This window comes from Solanum lycopersicum, chromosome 7 (genome assembly GCF_036512215.1).
Source record: "Solanum lycopersicum chromosome 7, SLM_r2.1".
NCBI lineage: Eukaryota > Viridiplantae > Streptophyta > Magnoliopsida > Solanales > Solanaceae > Solanum > Solanum lycopersicum.
This window is the reverse complement of record NC_090806.1, coordinates 40543468-40563419: the sequence shown is the minus strand read 5'-3', so window position 1 is coordinate 40563419 and position 19952 is coordinate 40543468.

The window sequence follows — 19952 nt, the reverse complement described above, 5'->3', positions numbered from 1 at the left end:
ACCTATCAGCCACTCATAACTCCAAGGAAATAATTAATAGCAAGCTAAAAACATATTCTAGATTAAATTGATCACATGTGTCAAGTGAACAATAAGAAGAGATAAAAATATATTTTTTTCTATATATTTGATTCAACTTAGTTGCATTAATCTAAGTTGCTTGAACATTGCGGGTGTATCATACAGGTGCGAATCTATAGGTCGGATCTTCTATGATCAAATTTTAAGTTTTAGGGATACGGATCCATGTATGCATATAGGTGCAGAGATTTGACTAATAATAATACAAATAGAGTAAAAAACCTAAAAAAATAAGATATTATGTAAAAAAACTTGATGAGAAAATATTAATCAAGAGAAAAACCCGAGAAGGAAATAAAAGGGAAGGAAGTGACAATAGATATTTATATGGAAAGGGAGTGACACTAGAAATTTATATATATAGATATTATGTGAAAAACTTGATGAGAAAATATTAATCAAGAGGGAATAAAAGGGAAGGGAGAGACAAAATAGAAATTTATATGGAAAGGGAGTTACAATAGAAATTTATATATACAAGGCATTTCATTCTCTAGACTTGCACCTTAATTTTTGTTTTGATTACAATTTTTTTGAATTTATTCAGAATTTCTCCCTTGAATTTGGTCAAATTACCCAAAACTGATTGACCAGATTAGGTATGGGTCCAACACCCACATCATCTCGACATAAGTGTGACCCTAAAAGTGGAGAGTATGAGCAACAAAAACACTAATGACAATAAAAATTATAAAATATAAAAGTAAGGCTTCAACATATTTTCTAAGAGTGTTGTACAACTTGAATTGTTATTGGAAGTAGTGGTTACCTAATTGATCCAAAGTTGGTGTAACGACCTGTTTAGTCGTTTTGAGCAACAGACTTCAATTCTTGAAAAACCGGCAGAAGCGACGGACCCCGCGACGGACCATCAAGGGCACAACAGACCGTCGCAGGGTCTCGTTTCAAAACACTTAGAAAATCTGAAATTGGGTACTGAAAATCGACTCTCTGAACTTCGTAACGGAGTGGCAGGACGGACCGTCACAGGCCCTTAACCCAAAATCAAGTTTCTGAACTATGCGATGGACAGCAGGACGGACCGTCGCAGGCGCGACGGACAGCAGGACGGACCGTCGCAGGCGCGACGGACAGCAGGACGGACCGTCGCAGGCGCGACGGACAGCAGGACGGACCGTCGCAGGCGCGACGGCCCGTCACAGCTTGCGTAATCCCAGTTGGAGTCGGATTTCTGGTTAAGTTTAAAGGGGCATTTTGGACTATTCCTGCTATAATTATATATTTCGTGGGTTTATATTAATAACTCAAATTCTTGGGGGTTAAAAGAGGTAACCTTAAGTTAATTAGTGGGGTATTATTGCCATCTTTTATTCTTAATTATATACTAATTTGGGTAAAAGAAAGAGGGTTTGAATAAGAAAACAGAAAGAACAAGAAGGGAGAGAGAGAAACAATCGAGAGAAGAGGAAAGCACCAAGCTTTGAGGATTAACTTGCTTGATTTCAATTCTTCGGTGGAGGTAGGTTATGGTTTTCATGCTATTCGTAGTAAACTCTTAATAGCGAATGATATATGTTAGTAGTATTGTAAACCTTCTATATGCTTAATTGTATGCTTGCATGAATGATGTGATTATGTAATTGTGAATAAATAAGCATGATGAAGCTATTGAATCCCAAATCTTGAAAAGAAACCCTAATCTACTTTGTTAATGATGATGCCTTGGTATAAAAGAAGGCTTGATGAACGAAAGTGGTGAGATTAGGGGATCGGGTGCCACGTTCCGGTACCAGGATAGAATATGGATCGGGTGTCACGTTCATACACCAGGATAGAATATGGATCGGGTGCCACGTTCCGGTACCAGGATAGAATATGGATCGGGTGTCACGTTCCGACACCAGGATAGAATATGGATCGGGTGCCACGTTCCGGTACCAAGATAGTATATGAGGATCGGAGTGTCACGTTCCGACACCAGGATAGAATATGGATCGGGTGCCACTTTCCGGTACCAGGATAGAATGAGGAGAGAAGTGTCAGGTTCCGACACCAGGATAGTATATTGAGGATTGGAGTGTCACGTACCGACACGAGGGGAATAAAGATAATGAATCTTGAAATATGTTAATATATCCAATCTAATGAACTAAATTCCCAAATGAGTATGATGAGGAGGTGTGAGTCCTCATTGATGTGCTTGGTGTTTTAACCAAGGGTTATGGTAACTGTAAATGCTGCATGCTAAGGATATTAGTTGATTTTATGATATTGCTTAATACATACTGTTTTCTATTTTAAGTTGGCCGATGATATCTACTCAGTACCCGTGTTTTGTACTGACCCCTACTTTTATTATTTTCTTCTTGTTTATTTGTGGAGTGCAGTAAACGTGCCGTCGTCTTCGACTCAACAGTAACTCAAGCCAGTCTTACTACATCGGAAATTCAGGGTGAGCTAATGCTTCTAGCTTGGACTGGATCTTCTTCTTCAAGTCTTGATGCCTTGAACTTCCGGCATGGACTAGCTTCTTATGTATTTTTAGCTTCTTAGAATACTCTTAGTTTAGTAATTTGATTATAGATGTTCTTGTGATGATGACTTCCAGATTTTTGGAATAATAATAGTTATTGATTTTATTAATGAGTTTAAGTCTTCCGCATTACTTTATGTTGATATTACCTTGAAATGTTAAGGTTTAGATTGGTTGGTTCGCTCACATAGGAGGGTAAGTGTGGGTGCCAGTCGCGGCCCGGATTTGGGTCGTGACAAACTTGGTATCAGAGCATTAGGTTCGTTGGTCTCATCACACAACAACATGTCTAGTAGAGTCTTAAGGAACGGTAGGGGGACGCCTTTACTTTTCCTTGAGAGGCTATAAGACTTTAGGAAAATTTCACTCTTTCATTCTTTCTTTCGTGCTACTACTTGAGTCCAATTGGTATCTAGGCGATACGAATTGGTATCTGACCATCTTCACTCTCTTTCGTAGATGGTTAGAACTAGAGCAACGACTACGCCAACACCAACACCGGCAAGACAAGAAACAACTGAGCCAGCCATTGGGGCTGTGGCTCGAGGAAGAACAGCGGCAAGGGGCCGTGGTAGAGGTCGTGGGAGGACGTCCTCTAGGGGAAGAGGACGAGCGCCTAGCCCATCTGATACTAGGGCAGTGACTCCTCCATCGACCGAGGAAGTAATAAGAGAAGGGGAGGATGGGGAAACTGAACAAGTGCAGAATGAGGGATTGCCACCCCAACCTACCCCAGAGATGATCAATCAGGTTCTGGCTTATCTTAGCGGGTTATCTGATCAGGGCAAGACACCCCCAGTGTTTTCTGCACCAGCACCTCAGGCTCCGGAGGTACAACATGCGGCTACTATGGCTCCCCGCATGGATGTTCCATTAGAAATAGGCACGTTTCCACGTCTGACTACTGGGCCTATATGACAAATGATCAGCATGAACTTTTCAGTAAGTTCTTGAAATTGAAACCTCCGGTCTTCAAGGGTGCTGAATCGTAGGATGCCTATGATTTTCTGGTTGACTGTCATGAGCTACTACACAAGATGGGTATAGTAGAACGGTTTGGTGTTGAGTTCGTGAGTTATCAGTTTCAAGGGAACGCCAAAATGTGGTGGCGGTCACATATTGAGTGTCAACCAACAGAGGCACCACCTATGACTTGGGCCTCGTTCTCTAGCTTGTTTATGGAGAAGTATATCCCCCGAACTTTGAGGGATAGGAAAAGGGATGAGTTCTTGAGCCTAGAGCAAGGTAGGATGTCGGTCAATGCATATGAGGCTAAGTTTCGTGCATTATCCCGGTATGCCACCCAACTGTGTTTCAGTCCACAAGAGCGAATTCGCCAGTTTGTGAAGGGGTTGAGGTCAAAATTGCGGATTTCGGCCTTACAGATAGCGGCAACGGCAAAATCCTTCCAAGAGGTGGTAGACTTTGTGATAGAAGTGGAAAGAGTGAAGCCAGACGACTTCACCCCGACATCGACATAAAAAAGGTTTCGAAAGGGAGGTGAGTTTAATGGTGCTTACACTAGAGGACAGGGTTCGGGAAGTTACTCAGTCCGACCAATTCAGTCTTCACTACAGACTGTAGTTGGGGTCCACCTCCGACCGGTCAACACTTCTCTGAGAGACCTATGCATGAACCCAGACAGTGCTATGGATGTGGGGAGATTGGACATATTAAGAGATATTGTCCAAAACAGAGTTACAGACCTCCAAATGTTAGAGGTAAAGGTGGTCATGGCAGAGGCCGTTATTCTGGAGGACATGGTGGTCGAGGAAATGGTGGTCACCAAAACGGCTGAGGTGATGGGCAAACTGGAGCCACTACATCACAACAAGGTAGGGGCAACGGACAGACGAACGATAGGGCCCATTGTTACGCTTTCCCTGGGAGGTCTGAAGCGGAGGCATTTGATGTTGTCATCATAGGTAATCTTTTGGTTTGTGATTGCATGGCTTCTGTATTGTTTGATCCTGGATCCACATTTTCTTATGTATCTTCCTCATTTGCTAATGGTCTAACTTTACATTGTGAATTACTTGATATGCCTATTCGTGTTTCTACTCCGGTGGGTGAGTCTGTGGTAGTTGAAAAGGTGTATAGGTCTTGTTTGGTGAACTTTGTGGGGAGCAACACTTATGTAGATTTGGTATCTTAGAAATGGATGATTTTGATGTAATTCTCGGTATGACTTGGCTTTCTCCGCAATTTGCAATTTTGGATTGTAATGCTAAAAGGGTGACGTTAGCCAAGCCTGGGACAGATCCGCTAGTTTGGGAGGGTGACTACACTTCCAATCCAGTTCGTATCATCTCCTTTCTTCGTGCTAAGAAAATGGTTAGTAAAGGGTGTTTAGCTTTCTTGGCACATCTCAAGGATGACACTACCCAAGTGCCTTCGATTGAGTCGGTTTCAGTAGTCCGTGAGTTTCTGGATGTGTTCCGTGCAGATCTTCCTGGTATGCCACCAGATAGGGATATTGACTTCTGTATCGATCTCGAACCGGGCACACGCCCCATTTCTATACCCCCTTATAGAATGGCTCCCGCAGAGTTAAGAGAGTTAAAGGAACAACTTCAAGAGTTATTGAACAAAAGCTTTATTAGACCAAGTGCATCTCCTTGGGGTGCTCCGGTTTTGTTTGTGAAGAAGAAGGACGGGAGTTTTCGAATGTGTATAGACTACAGACAACAAAACAACGTAACCATAAAGAGCAAGTATCCTCTTCCCCGAATTGATGACTTGTTCGATCAGTTACAAGGTGCTTATGTCTTCTCTAAGATTGACTTGAGATCCGGTTATCATCAATTGAAAATACGGGCAACGGATGTACCAAAGACTGCTTTTCGAACGCGGTATGGGCATTACGAATTTGTAGTGATGTCTTTTGGTCTTACGAATGCCCCTGCTGCGTTCATGAGCTTGATGAACGGGATCTTTAAGCCATATTTGGACCTCTTCGTGATCGTATTTATTGATGATATATTGGTATACTCAAAGAGCAAGAAGGAACATGAAGAGCATTTGAGAATGGTATTGGAAATGTTGAGGGAGAAAAAGCTTTATGCCAAGTTCTCTAAGTGTGAGTTTTGGCTAGATGCAGTGTCCTTCTTGGGGCACGTGGTTTCTAAGGATGGAGTGATGGTGGATCCTTCTAAGATTGAGACAGTAAAGAATTGGGTAAGACCTATTAATGTATCAGAAATAAGGAGCTTTGTTGGGTTAGCTAGCTACTAGCGCCGATTTGTCAAGGGATTCTCTTCTATTGCTTCCCAATTGACGAACTTGACTAAGCAGAATGTTCCATTTGTATGGTCGGACGAATGTGAGGAAAGCTTTCAGAAGCTCAAGACTTTGTTGACTACCGCACCTATCCTTACCTTGCCAGTAGAGGGTAAGAACTTCATTGTTTATTGTGATGCATCCTATTCTGGTTAGGGTGCAGTACTAATGCAAGAGAAGAGTGTGATTGCTTATGCTTCAAGGCAATTAAAAGTGCATGAACGTAACTATCCAACTCATGATTTGGAATTGGCTGCGGTAGTGTTTGCATTAAAGCAATGGAGACACTATTTATATGGGGTTAAGTGTGAGGTCTATACGGATTATCGTAGCCTACAGTATGTCTTTACTCAGAGAGATTTGAACTTGAGACAGAGAAGATGGATGGAACTACTGAAGGACTACGACATCACCATTTTGTATCATCCGGGGAAAGCGAATGTTGTAGCGGATGCTTTAAGTAGAAAGGCGGGAAGCATAGGAAGTCTAGCCCACTTGCAAGCCTCTAGACACCCATTAGCTAGAGAGGTTAAGACTCTAGCTAACGACTTGATGAGATTAGAAGTAAATGAGAAGGGAGGATTGTTGGCTTGTGTGGAGTCAAGATCTTCTTTTCTTGACAAAACAAGTTTTCAGGTTTAAAATTATTGATAACATTTTTCACCAGAACAACCAATAGGAATATATAAAAATGCAAGACAAGCAGAACTATAACAACTCATTGAATAACTTTGTTAAATGCCATTTGTACATCTTAAGAATCATGATAAGTGCACCTACACAAATGCATATATCATAATGCATAAATATCTTTAAATCCAAAGAATGATAAATTTAATGACACATAAGCAAAAGAATATGTCATATTCAATTAGATTAAAGCAACTACCCTTTATTTCGGACCTAATTGATGCTAGAACAGTAAAGTTTCTCCATAATAACCAACACAAATAGTTTCTATAAAGGAATAAACTTACTTGAGTGGTCAACAAATCTATAGCAAAATGGCGTTGAAACACATATGTTCTAGGACCTAATTGATGCTCAAACAATAAAATTTCTCCATAATAACCAACACAAACAGTTTCTATAAAGGAATAAACTTACTTGAGTGGTCCACAAATCTAAAGCAAAATGGCATTGAACACATATGTTCTAGGATCCTTAATAATTGCCTCTAATAAGGACCTTTTCAATCTCTCTGCCTATCATATATGCAGCATGGATAATTTGGCAATGGTAGTAGCTAGCTTCTCTAGCTTGATGCAGATTCCCGTCCTCCCTATGATTAAACGAAGTACCCATAACACACAACCTTGATAATGAAGATGCACTTTAAAAGAATGAAGATTTCAAAAGAGTAAACTAAAACAATATTTTGGAGTAGTAAATCAGTCATCTTATAGGTTTCACTTAGAACATTGATACGCTCAAACTTACTCCTAAAATAAGAAGTAAAGCGGTCGTGTCAACTAAATAACCTAACTAGTGAGGTTGAGATCGTTCCCACGAGGAAAATAGTCTAGACTTAACTTCAATGTATTATTACTTTTGTTTAGTCAATTACTTCCTTGGAAAGTAAAAACAATAAAAGGGAGGTTTCTATTTCTAAATGAATGAAAATAAATACCAAAATTGAAAGAGACACTTAACAAGTTTGAATGTTGTACTTTAATCAATTAATCAATGTAACTAGGGTTTACGTGTTCCCAACAGGTTCATAACTTGATAACTCTAACTATAACAATTCTTTCCTAGTATCTTGCATGCAAAGTAATAAGTTATGTATTTCTAAATCCTTGGTCCGGCATCTAGAAAATCTCACTCCACACCTTGGTCCGGCTACATGTGTTGCTATCCTAACCCTTATCTTTACCTCATATTAATCATCATATTCGATATTTGACTAAGTTATTACCTCGTACCTATCAATACTAGCCTATTATATAGTATACACTAAATCTATGTTGATAATTCTTTTCCTACTATCTACCTCTTTGGTCCGGCAAGAAACATTAAGGCGAGTTCTAACGTTGGTCATCCGTGAAAAAGACTTATAAGCAAAAGAATTATTAATACATGCAAGACACTATTCTAGAATCGTTATTTTAGTTAGGTTTTATCTCATAATTTGCCTATGGTTCCCACAACCCTAGTTATGGAGTTTAGTTCCTCATAGTCATAATCACAATATTCAAATATATTAAATAAGAATTTCGTGTACTTACTTAAATGAATTCTCAAAAGTATAACAATACAGTTTCTACTAATATGATGTCTAACAATACCCAGTCTAACCTCAAAAATGAGGTTTTTCGAACTGTTTATAGAAAATGAAAAGCTAATTAAACAAGGACTCTATTTGCTGGAAATCTGTCAAAACATGGTTGGGTCGACGGAACTTGCGACGGATCGTCATGGCCACGACGGACCGTCATGAACTCCGTCATCCCATACTTATTCAATTTCTTTTGCTGCTCTCTTCATTACCCTCGACGGCAAGTATGACGGACTGTCATAGGCACAACAGTCCGTCGAGGGTCTTCGTTTCAAAACACTTGAACTCTTGGAATATTGGTACTGGTACTACTTCTCTGAACTTCATGACGAACCTACAGGACGTACCGTCATAGACACGACCGACCGTCATGAACTCGTAGCCCCACGCTTGGTCAGACTTCCCAATCTTCCTTCAGCAGTTGCACTACGCTGCCACCTACGGACCGTCTCAAGAACGACGGACCGTCATAAGCTCCGTAGGTGGTCTCTTCTGCATTTCTTCTCTTAAAATCTCCGCATTCATCTTTGGACAGATTTCCTGCAAAATAAAGAGAAACTTATATAAAAATTAGCACAAAAAGGCTTTTGGACACACTAAACTTAAGGAAAAAGTATTAATAATACTGTGAACCCATGGTATATCAACACCCTCAACTTAAATTTGTTGTTTGTCCTCAAGCGATGCACTATGACTAAATACAAAATCTTTGTACAATAGTATCCATGTTTCATCCTTTGCAATCATTTGGCTATCAATCCCGATTAATCTCATCAAATCTATGCATTTTATCACTATTAGGCATGAATTATGTGGGATCAGAACATGACAGAGCCTCACCATTCACTAACACCTATCGTCTTCAATTTCTCACCGAGGTGCTAACAATTCCGGTATTGCAACTAGTGTCCTCACTTTAAAACAAAATCCTCATTTTTTACACAATGATTTCAGTTTGAGTATAATGATTACTTTTCAACACTCGCTCTCAGAACAAAGTCACACTCATTCATACCTATTGCCATAAGCTTGCCCTTATTTTCACTGCCTTAAGTTTTCTATACAACCCTTAGGATCACAATAGGACTTTCTTAGCTTGTAACATAGACTCAGGGTCAGGTAGGGTATACTTAGGTATACTTTAGTGACTTTTTTCCCTCTTTGACATATCTTCTAAACCTTCCACTTCTATCATTTTATCTCGCCCAGTTTCTCATATTCTTTCACCTTGCTATTTTCTCTTCTTTCTTCATTTGTGTAAGTGACTCTCTTCTTTTCTTGCTTGTATTTCTTGTATATTTTTCTTTTCTTTACTTCTCTTTCAACTAATTCTTGAGTCACTTTAATTTTGTTCTTTCTCTCTCTTTGTTCTTTCAACCCCACTTTCCAGAGCATTCCTCATAATATCCACCCTCAACTCATGGCTTTGCCATGAGTCAAGGTACACAATACCCAAAGTTGGGTCAGGGCCATAACGAAAGTTGTATACTGCATTAGCCACCCTCAACTTATGCTTTTTGCATAAGATGAGGTGCACATGTCCAAGGAGGAACTAGGGCAACACATTATTCCCAGAAAAGATCAGTTGGGGTGAAAAAGAAAGGTCTAATTTAAGCTCAGATCATTTGGATCCAAGAAGGATAAATTTCATTTCGTTTTCTTTTATTTAGGATAAAAATGGGCTATATTGAATAAGAGCCTATGATCCTTTCCTAATTATCTATTATAGCTTACTTTTAGCAGGACTAACCAGGCAAGTTCTAGCTCAGTACAGATAGTGGACTATTCAAATCTTCCTCACACTCACTTGACATCTCATCACTCTACCAGATTATTAGACACCTAGTTCGAATTTCAGACTTAGGGTAATGCAATGGTGTACCTCTATGTCATGCTTAGAGCCACACATTTATCAGTTACTATGTCTAGTCATGCATCATTTTCCAATTTGTCAGGATATCATTTTAGCCATCATGCTCCAGACTCAGACTATGTACAAAAGATATAGACATGCCGGTTCAACAGAAAAAGTAATCAGTCTTTTGGGGAAAAAGAACACACGCAAGAAAACTCCAAAAGAGTCTAGTGAATTGGGCTGCTCAGACTGCACCCTAACACTCACTTTCCATTTACCCCACCCTCAACAAAAAAAACATGCAATTGTCCCCAATGCATAAAAAAATTTAATACTAGAGTGGTAGGTGAAGCAAACCTGTGGCGCAAAGCGCCGTCGATCAGCAAGCTGGTGGGTCCGTTCCCTGGAACCCACGTCCTCTGCAATCTAGACACCCTCAGTGGTGTCCTCAGCAACAACCGCACTATCAGTAGTGCCTCCTTCTATCTCCACAGTTCGGGAGCTAGAATCCCCAGCCACTAACTCAGATGCTCTCATTCGGTGCGCCTCCTCTTCAGCAAGTGAGGCTCTCCTTACAGCCTCCATCTCTCGGCGCTCCTTTTTCCATGCTCACGCATCGTCCTCTGCTCGACCCCTACGCCTCTTGGCATGCTCTCGAGGGGGAGGTGGTGGAATCTCTGAAGTGGCGAATAGGGCCACCAACACTATGTCTTCAGTAGGATCGACAAACTCCGGCACCCTAGCCTTTAAGATCGTGTCAATATCTGCGCGAAGGCTATCGACCGCATCCTGAAGAGTCGACACATCCACTAGACGGGCTGGCCGGGCTAGCATCCGCAACTCAAAGGTGTCCAAGTGCTGGTGAACCTCAGTGATCTTCCGCTCTGTATACTGGACCATTTTCCGCTCTAGGCGCTCTTCTAACTCAGTAATAGACTTTTGCATCCACGGATGGATATGATGCAGAAGTGTAGCCATTTGCGCCTCTAATTTTTGGACCCTAGCAAGCGGGACCAGTGCCGGTAGAGGGGCAGTGCGAGAGGAGCTCCGGGCAGTGGTACTACCCGGGATAGACTCGACCGGGGTAGTGTCAGTGGACGCCGCCTGCGTAGCCGTGCGGGCCTGGGCTACCATATGAGCAAGATCATCAGTAAGTGGGGTTCAGCTCTTGATGGGGCCCTCTTTGTAGAGGCAACTCATTGGCCTCATATCTGATGAGGCCGACGTCAACAGTGCCTTGCGGGGTCTTGAGCTGATCTACGTGCCTTATAGGAACACCTGCGGACCTGCAAATGAGAAAAGATCATGCACGGGAAAAGGTAAGTAGTTGTGACCTTGAAAGCCCTTTCGTGCATGACTGCCTTTAAAAGCCACGCGAAATCCACCTCGAACCCGGCTATCATCGCTGCCATCAACACTGCTCGATCCCATGTAACGATATTATTAGCGGCAGTGGGGGAAAGGCAACGGCGGACAATCAGCCACAAGAACTTCGCGGTGAAAGTGAGGTTGGCCTTCTTGATGGCCCCCTTTTGCTAGGTCATCCAATCGGCACCCTCTCCATCAACTGACCGGTGCAGGTCCATCCACCTCTTGATGGTCTCTCTCAGCGATGGCTCACGCAGGAACTGGCAATCTTTAACAATCTGCCATCGGTAGTCAAACTCGGCAGTGAGAGGGGTTAGAGTAGCATCAACACCCACACCGTATAAAAACCGGCGGATGGCAGGCAGGAAAATGTCAACCTGCACGCCCCGTACTCGGACCTTCTATAGTGGGGCCTGTTTGGCGGGGGAAGCCCTCCTATCTATCTGTGATCGAAGAGTCGCTACGTAGGATGCATAGAACTCTCGGACCATTTCTTCACTGTAACGTCCCAACAAACGTGTTGTCCACTCCAGGCGATGCCTGGTGATGCTGCTCCAAGGTGAGTGTTCGAGTAGTCTTGAAATTACCCGTTGACACACCACCGGTTGGGCTGGTCAGTAGCTGGGGTGGGGGCCTGAGCTGGTGAACCTGATGTGGATTCCGAACTGTCAGCCTCATCATACGAGGCCGACGCTACAGCGGTGGCGGGTGCGGGAACCTCAGCAGAGCCGGAGGCTTCCTCCGACCAGGAAACTCCTAAGGGGCCAGACGCTCCTTCTTCATTTGTGGCTGACCCAGAGGGTGTGCCGGTAAGTGTGCGCTCCTCATAAGACTGGGAGGCAGTGACTACGCCGGACGCCACCTTTTTTGGTGTGTCTCTGGGAGCACGTACAGCACAGGCAGGGGTAGAAGTGCCTAGGGGCACATACTCGGGGTCACGCTCATCATCAGAGACAATGATCATGCGGGCAGACGGGGCGACAGACTTCGATCGCCCGCGTGCATTGATTCGTTCTTGCTTGGGTGCCATAGTAGATAGTACCTGTAAAGGATCAATAGTAGTACGAGTAGTGGAAAACAAGACAAGCAAAACCACACAAAAAAATTGAAAATAGTATGTCATTTCTTATAGTAACAGTGAAACACGACGGGCCTGGTGGCGGCACGTCGTGACTATGACAGACCGTCATGGGGTCCGTCGGGTCTTACTTAGACTATGTATATATGGAGAAATCTGAAGGAGAGTCTTTGACAAGTATGACGATTTGTGCAGGACGGACCATCACAGGTACGATGCTCCGTCGTAGGTGTCCGTTAGAGGACACTTGAAAAAAAATGGAGACCCTTAGGAGAGGGGTCTCTGACCGTCATAACGGTCATGCCTTAGAAAAATGGATACCCTTAGGAGAGGGGTCTCTGACCCGTTGAAGGACACTTAGAAAAAGTGAGACCCTCAGGAAGAGGGTCTCTGACAACCAGAACAGTGGTGCAGGACGGACCGTCGTGGTTATGACGGTCCGTCACATATGTCCGTTGAAGGACATTTAGAAAATGTGAGAGACCCTCAAGAATAGGGTCTCTGAAAACCAGATGGTTGTGCAGGACGGACCGTCGTAAAGACCACGGTTCGTCGCATATGTTGGACGAAACTTAGAAAAAAATGGACAGTGGGGTGTTAGGGCTTTTGGAACGGAACCTAAGACGGTCCGTCGTGGGTACGACGGTCCGTCATCGAGGTCTCGTTCTATAGATCAGTGACAGAACTGGGGTACCCCATGTATCCCCGATGAACCCAAATCAAACTTGTAGTGTTTTGGACCTACATTTGCTAACCCAACTACCTAGGAAACTAGCAATGCAAAAGTACCTATGTCTAGGGTTGTAAACACGGCAATTTCGAACATTTTTAACCTAGGTTAGACTGAATCTTATATAAAAGAAATGAATATATGACGAAGAACTAAGCTAATACTAATTAATAAACAAAAATTCAAGATAAATGAGTAGAAATTAGAAACACATACCTTAGAATTGGGTAAAAACAAGATGGACAAGTACTCGGTGGCCAGGAAGACACCCACAGCAGCAACTCCGACTTGTAGATTATAACTTTAAGGGCTTTGGAGAATTTTTTTTTGGGGGGGGGGGGGGCAATAATCGGTTGATAGAGGGAGAGATTGTGGAAGTTGAAAAGAGAGGTCAATGGGAGGAGTAATGAAGGACTGCGGGTGAAATGAGGGGTTGGGGAGTTTAAATGGTGAGATTTTATAATAAACTGTAACTGGGTCGGGTCGGGTACACTTCATTAATCACGCGACAATTCCCCAACGAAGGTCCGTCACAGTTGTGATGACCCGTCATTGGTTTCGTCGTGTGTGCCCTAGTTTGAAAATAACAGAAAGACGTACCAGGTATGACGGAGGCATACGACGGTCCGTTACAGGTGCAACAGTCCGTCGCAGGCGCAACGGTCCGTCGTAGGCGTAACGGTCCGTCGCAGGCGCAACGGTCCGTCGCAGGCGCAACGGTCCGTCGATGTATCCGTCAGTGACTGCTGCAGAGTAATTTTCTACAGAATTTCTTGATGATGTGCTGCAAATTTAAAAACTCATTAGTAGAAAAATACTACCATTACTAAAAAGAATATAAGTATTGGGTTTCCTCCCAACAAGCGCCTGATTTAATGTCGTGGCATGACTGGGGACACTTGATTACTCAGACTTCTTCAAGATGGAATGCCTCGATCACTTCATTTGCCTATTCAGCATGCCCAAAATAGATTTTTATGTGTTGTCCATTCACCTTGAACCGCACATCCTCCTTAGTTTCCAACTCAACTGCTCCATGAGGGAATAGTTGTGTAACCAAGTAAGGACCAGTCCATTTGGACTTGAGCTTGCCTGGAAACAAGCGCAACCTGGAATTGAATAAAAACACCAAATCCCCGACCATAAACTCTCGTTTTTCAATTTTGTTGTCATGGTACTTCTTCATCTTTTCTTTGTATAGGCTAAGCTTTCATAGGCTTTCAGGAGAAATTCATCGAGTTCATTCAACCCATTTAACCGTTGTTTTGCAGCTTTGCTCCAATCCATTTTCAACTTCTTCATGGCCCACATAGCTTTACTCTCTTACTCAACCGGAAGATGACAAGATTTCCCATATACATGTTGGTATGGAGACATACCTATGGGAGTCTTATATGCTGTCCGGTAGGCTCAAAGAGCATCATCAAGCCTTCTTGACCAATCCGTTCTACTAGCGTTCACTGTTTTTGACAATATCTGTTTGATCTCCCGATTCGACACTTCAACTTGGTCACTAGTTTGAGGGTGGTAAGGAGTGGACACATTATGGAGAACCCCATATTTCTCCAATAACCCCTTGAAAAATCTGTTACAAAAGTGGGAGCCCCCATCACTAATAATTGCCCTTGGGGTGCCAAAACGAGAGAATATACTCTTTTTCAAGAATGCAGTGACACACTTCCCTTCATTGTTTGCGAGGGCGATGGCTTCGACCCATTTAGATACATAATCAACCGCTACTAGAATGTACTTCATTCCATGAGAACTCATAAAAGGGCCCATAAAGTCAATACCCCAAACATCAAATAACTCAATCACAAGAATGGGGTTTAGAGGGAGCTCTTGCTTTCTTGAAATGACGCCATCTCGTTGGCATCTATCACATGTTTTAGCAAACTCATGAGCATCTTGATGAAGAGTTGGCCAATAGTAACCGCATTGTAATATCTTATGGGCGGTTCGGATACAGCTGTGATGTCCACCAACGGGTGAGGAATGGCATGCCTCCACCACACTCAACATCTCATATTCTGGCACACAATGCCGAATAAGCCCGTCGGCAAAACTCCTATATAAGTATGGTTCATCCCAAAAGAACTTCTTCACATCGTACATGAACATTCTTCTTTGATGAAAGGACAAGTCCGATGGAACAATATCACTAGCCAGATAGTTCACAAAATCTGCAAACCATGGGATCAAGTCTTGTGAAGCAGCCAATACATGCTCATCGGGGAAAGTATCATCAATGTCAGTCTTATCCCCTAACTCACTCATAGCTTCATCCTCTAGACGAGATAAGTGATCAGCAACTTGATTTTCAGTTCCTTATCTATCCATCACTTCAAAGTCAAATTCTTGTAGCAGTAATACCCAACGAATCAACCTAGGTTTCGCATCCTTCTTTGCCATCAAACATCTCAATGCTGAGTGGTAAGTATGAACTATAACTCTAGTACGTAGCAAATAGGAGCGAAATTTCTCAAAAGCAAAGACTACTGCAAGGAGTTCTTGCTCGGTTACTGTGTAGTTCTTCTGAGCTTCATTTAGGGCTTCACTAGCATAGTAAATGGGGTGAAGGATTTTGTTTTTCTCTATCCCAATACTACACCAAGAGCCACCCCACTAGCATCGCACATCACCTCAAATGGACTGTTCCAATCCGGAGAAATAATGATAGGCGCCGACACCAATTTATCTTTTAGCTCACTGAATGCCTTAAGACATGATTCATCAAAACAAAATTTACAATCTTTCTCCAGTATTTTGCCCAATCGATGTGCAATCTTTGAAAAGTCTTTGATGAATCTCTGGTAAAAACCTGCATGCCCAAGAAAGCTTCTCACACCTTTCACAGAGATCGGTGGGGGAAGTCTCTCTATTACCTCGACTTTAGCTCGATCAACCTCTATTCCCGTTACTGAAATGCGATGACCCAAAACAATACCCACTTTCACCATGAAATGACACTTTTCCCAATTTAGTACTAAATTGCAGTCTTCACATCTCTTAAGGACCTCAAATAAATTGGTCAAACACCACTCGAATGAATCACCAACCACAGAAAAATCATCCATAAAAACTTCTATAGTATCCTCCACCATGTCAGAAAATATCGACATCATGCATCTCTGAAATGTGGCGGGTGCATTGCACAACCCAAACGACATTCTTCTGAATTCAAAGGTCCCATATAGACAAGTAAAAGTGGTTTTCTCTTGATCTTCTGGTATAATAGAAATATGATTATACCCCGAATATACATCAAGAAAACAGTACCACCCGTTTCCGGCAAGTCTATCCAACATCTGATCCATGAAGGGCATAGGAAAGTGGTCTTTTTCAGTCCTTGAATTTAGTTTGCGGTAATCCATACACACCCTCCATCCAGTAACCGGTCTCATTTGAACAAGTTCATTTTTTTCATTGGGGACCACAGTCATTCCCCCTTTCTTAGGTACACACTGAACCGGGCATACCCAACTAATATTGGCGATTGGATAGATTACTCTGGCATCCAATCACTTAATGATTTCCTTCTTCATGACCTCTTGCATTTGAGGATTTAAGCGTCTCTGGTGCTCAATACTTGGCTTATGATCCGGCATGAGTTATATTTTATGAGAGAAAATACCAGGAGGGATCCTAATAATGTCCACAATAGTCCACCCAATAGCTCTTTTGAACCTTTTTAGCACCTTCACCAAACTCTGAACTTGTTGTTCATTCAGGTCTGATGCAATGATTACCGGCAAAGTGTCACCATTTCCTAAGAATTCATACCTGAGATGAGGTGGGAGAGCTTTTAGTTCTAATTTTAGATCCTCCTCTATAGATGGTCTCGCGGGTGGGGACTCGCGATTCTTCAAATCTAGATCATATTTCTTCGGTTTAAACCGAACATCGCCTCGTTCAAGAGCCGTGACTAATGACTCATACTCTTCAATGCAATCGCTATCAAAATTCATTATCACTGCTGCTAATGCTTCTACACCTAGACGTTCTTCCATTTGTGTCTTAGATGTCTCACCCATGTTGTCGGATATAGAAGATACCAATTGGAGCTCACCACTCTGCCTCATGGACCTACAAATGTTAAAGGTCACTTCCTCATTGTTCAACCGAAATTTCATCTGCCCCTTTTCCATGTCTACTAAGGCTCTTCCAGTAGCAAGGAATGGCCTCCCAAGAATAATGGGCACTTCAAAATCGACTTCACAATCAAGAATAACAAAATCTGCCGGTAATATGAACAATTCCACTTTTACTAGCACATCGTGGAGTATCCCTATAGGCCTTTTTACTGTTCGATCAGCCATCAGTAGCCGCATCGCAGTGGGCTTTGAATCACCCAAACCCAACTTCTTGTAAATCGAGAGGGGCATGAGATTTATGCTTGCCCCCAGATCACATAATGCTTTCGCAAAATGTAATAGCCCCATTGTACAAGGAATAGTGAACACACCTGGATCTTCTTTCTTTTGGACTAGAGATCTTGTAGCAATAGCACTATAATGCTGCATTCGATCATCATCCTCAAAAGTGACCGATCTTTCTTTGTGACCAGATCTTTCATAAACTCTGCGTAACCGGGCATTTGTTCTAAAGCTTCTACCAAAAGGACATTGATAGAAAGTTGCTTCAACATTGTTATAAAACGCCGATACATACCATCCTCGGTCTTTTTCAATAATCTTTGAGGAAATGGGGGTGGTGGCCTAGGCATGGGGGTTACCTTTTTAGGCACTTCAGCATCTTTTACAGTGTTATCCTCTAATTCACCATCAACATCTACCACTTTATCAATATCTTTTGTCACCTTTTTATCATTAGACGGCATAGGTGGGTTAATGGTTTGCTTGCCACCGCGATTAGTAATTGCCATACAATGTCCATCATTTTTCTGATTTTGGACAGTGTTGCTAGGAAGAGTGCCCAGTTGCCGTGCGTTCACACTCGCAGATAATTGGCCAATTGTAACTCAAGTTGCTTAATCGATATTGCATGTGTATCGACTTTTTGCCCAATACCCGCTAAGTCATTCCTCAACTATTTATTGTTCTTATCACTAGCATCGAACCTCCTCATCATTTTATGCAACATATCCTCAACTCGCGACATACTACATCCACCACCCTAGGAGTAACTTCACAATTTTGAGGAGGAACATAGGGTCCATTCCTGTCATTTTTATTACCGTAGTTACCCCTGTTGAAGTTGTTGTCGCGATTGTTGTTTCCATCTCGGACATAATGACCCTCACGATTGTAGTTACCATAGTTCCGACCTTGGTTCCCTTGACCTTGCAATTCTCTTGATTAGAGCCTTGGGCACTTGGTCGGAAATCCCCCATCTGTTCATTTACTGCATAGGAATCCTCCTTATAATATCACTCATCATTTTGTGGCGGTGGTTTCGACAAGTAGTTGACTGCATTTATCTTTTCTGCACCCCTAGTGACATGTTTTAGTACCAACCCAAGCTCGGTTCTCATCTGAGCCATTTCTTCGTGAATCTTATCCGTGCCTGGGTTGTGAGTGGACTGCACTATGAAGGTTTTTCTCCCTGTATCAGAATTCCTAGTACTCCAAGCTTTATTATTTCGGGAGATTTTCTCTAATTTTTCGGCAATCTCAGCATAAGGACATTTCCCATAAGATCCACCTGCTATAGCGTCCAACACCGCTTTGTTATTATCATCCTGTCCCAGATAGAAGTATTCCTTCAGTGACTCATAATCTATATGGTGATTTGGAATACTTCTCAAGAATGATGTGAATCTATCCCAAGAACTACTAACTGACTCTCCTGGTAGTGCCACAAAGTTATTCACTGTCTTTGTGGTTTAGTTTCTTGGAGACCGGATAGTAGCGTGCTAAGAAGACATCCCTTAGTTTGTTCCAAGTGAAGATTGATTTGTATGGGAACTCAGTGAACCACATAGAAGCCTCTCCCGTCAGTGAGAGAGGAAACACTCTGAGACCTATTACATCTAAATCCAAATCAGGCCTCCCTTTACAGCTTTTACACACTGCCGTTACCTTAGCTATATAGGCATGTGGATCCTCAGAAGGTAGCCCTAAATACAAACCTCTGGCAGTGAGCATTTGCATCAGGCTACTAGTTACCACAAAGGTGTGTCCTGTGGGTAGAGGAGGTAAAACAAGTGGCTCATCTGAGTCTGCTATGTTATCATAGCGTCTGTAGTATGCTTGGGGCCGTGGAGCGGAATTTTTTCCCCTCTATTGGTGTTCACCCGGAGTATCGGGTAACAACTGACCATGAACATCAACCAGAGCTGGGATATTCTGGTTTGGATCATCATCATTGATTCCCAAGATTCGATTCATATTGCGTAGTGTAAGCTCTAATTCGTGATCGTAGGGAAACAAGGGTTCTCTTCCTCTCCGTGTATTTGGCATATAAGGAGGATAGTTCTGAAAAAAAAATCAAAACAATAAAACAAAGTAAAATCAAGAAAATATCAACTAAACTATAGTTATATGTTCAAGTTTATCTAAAAGCTATAATCCCCGGCAGCTGCGCCAAAATTTGATACGCTAAAACTTACTTCTCAAATAAGAAGTAAAGCGGTCGTGTCAAGTAAATGACCCAACTAGTGAGGTTGGGATCGTTCCCACGAGGAAAATAGTCTAGACTTAACTTCAATCTATTATTACTTTTGTTTAGTCAATTACTTCCTTGGAAAGTAAAAATAATAAAAGGGGGTTTCTATTTCTAAATGAATGAAAATAACTACCTAAATTGAAAGAGACACTTAACAGCTTT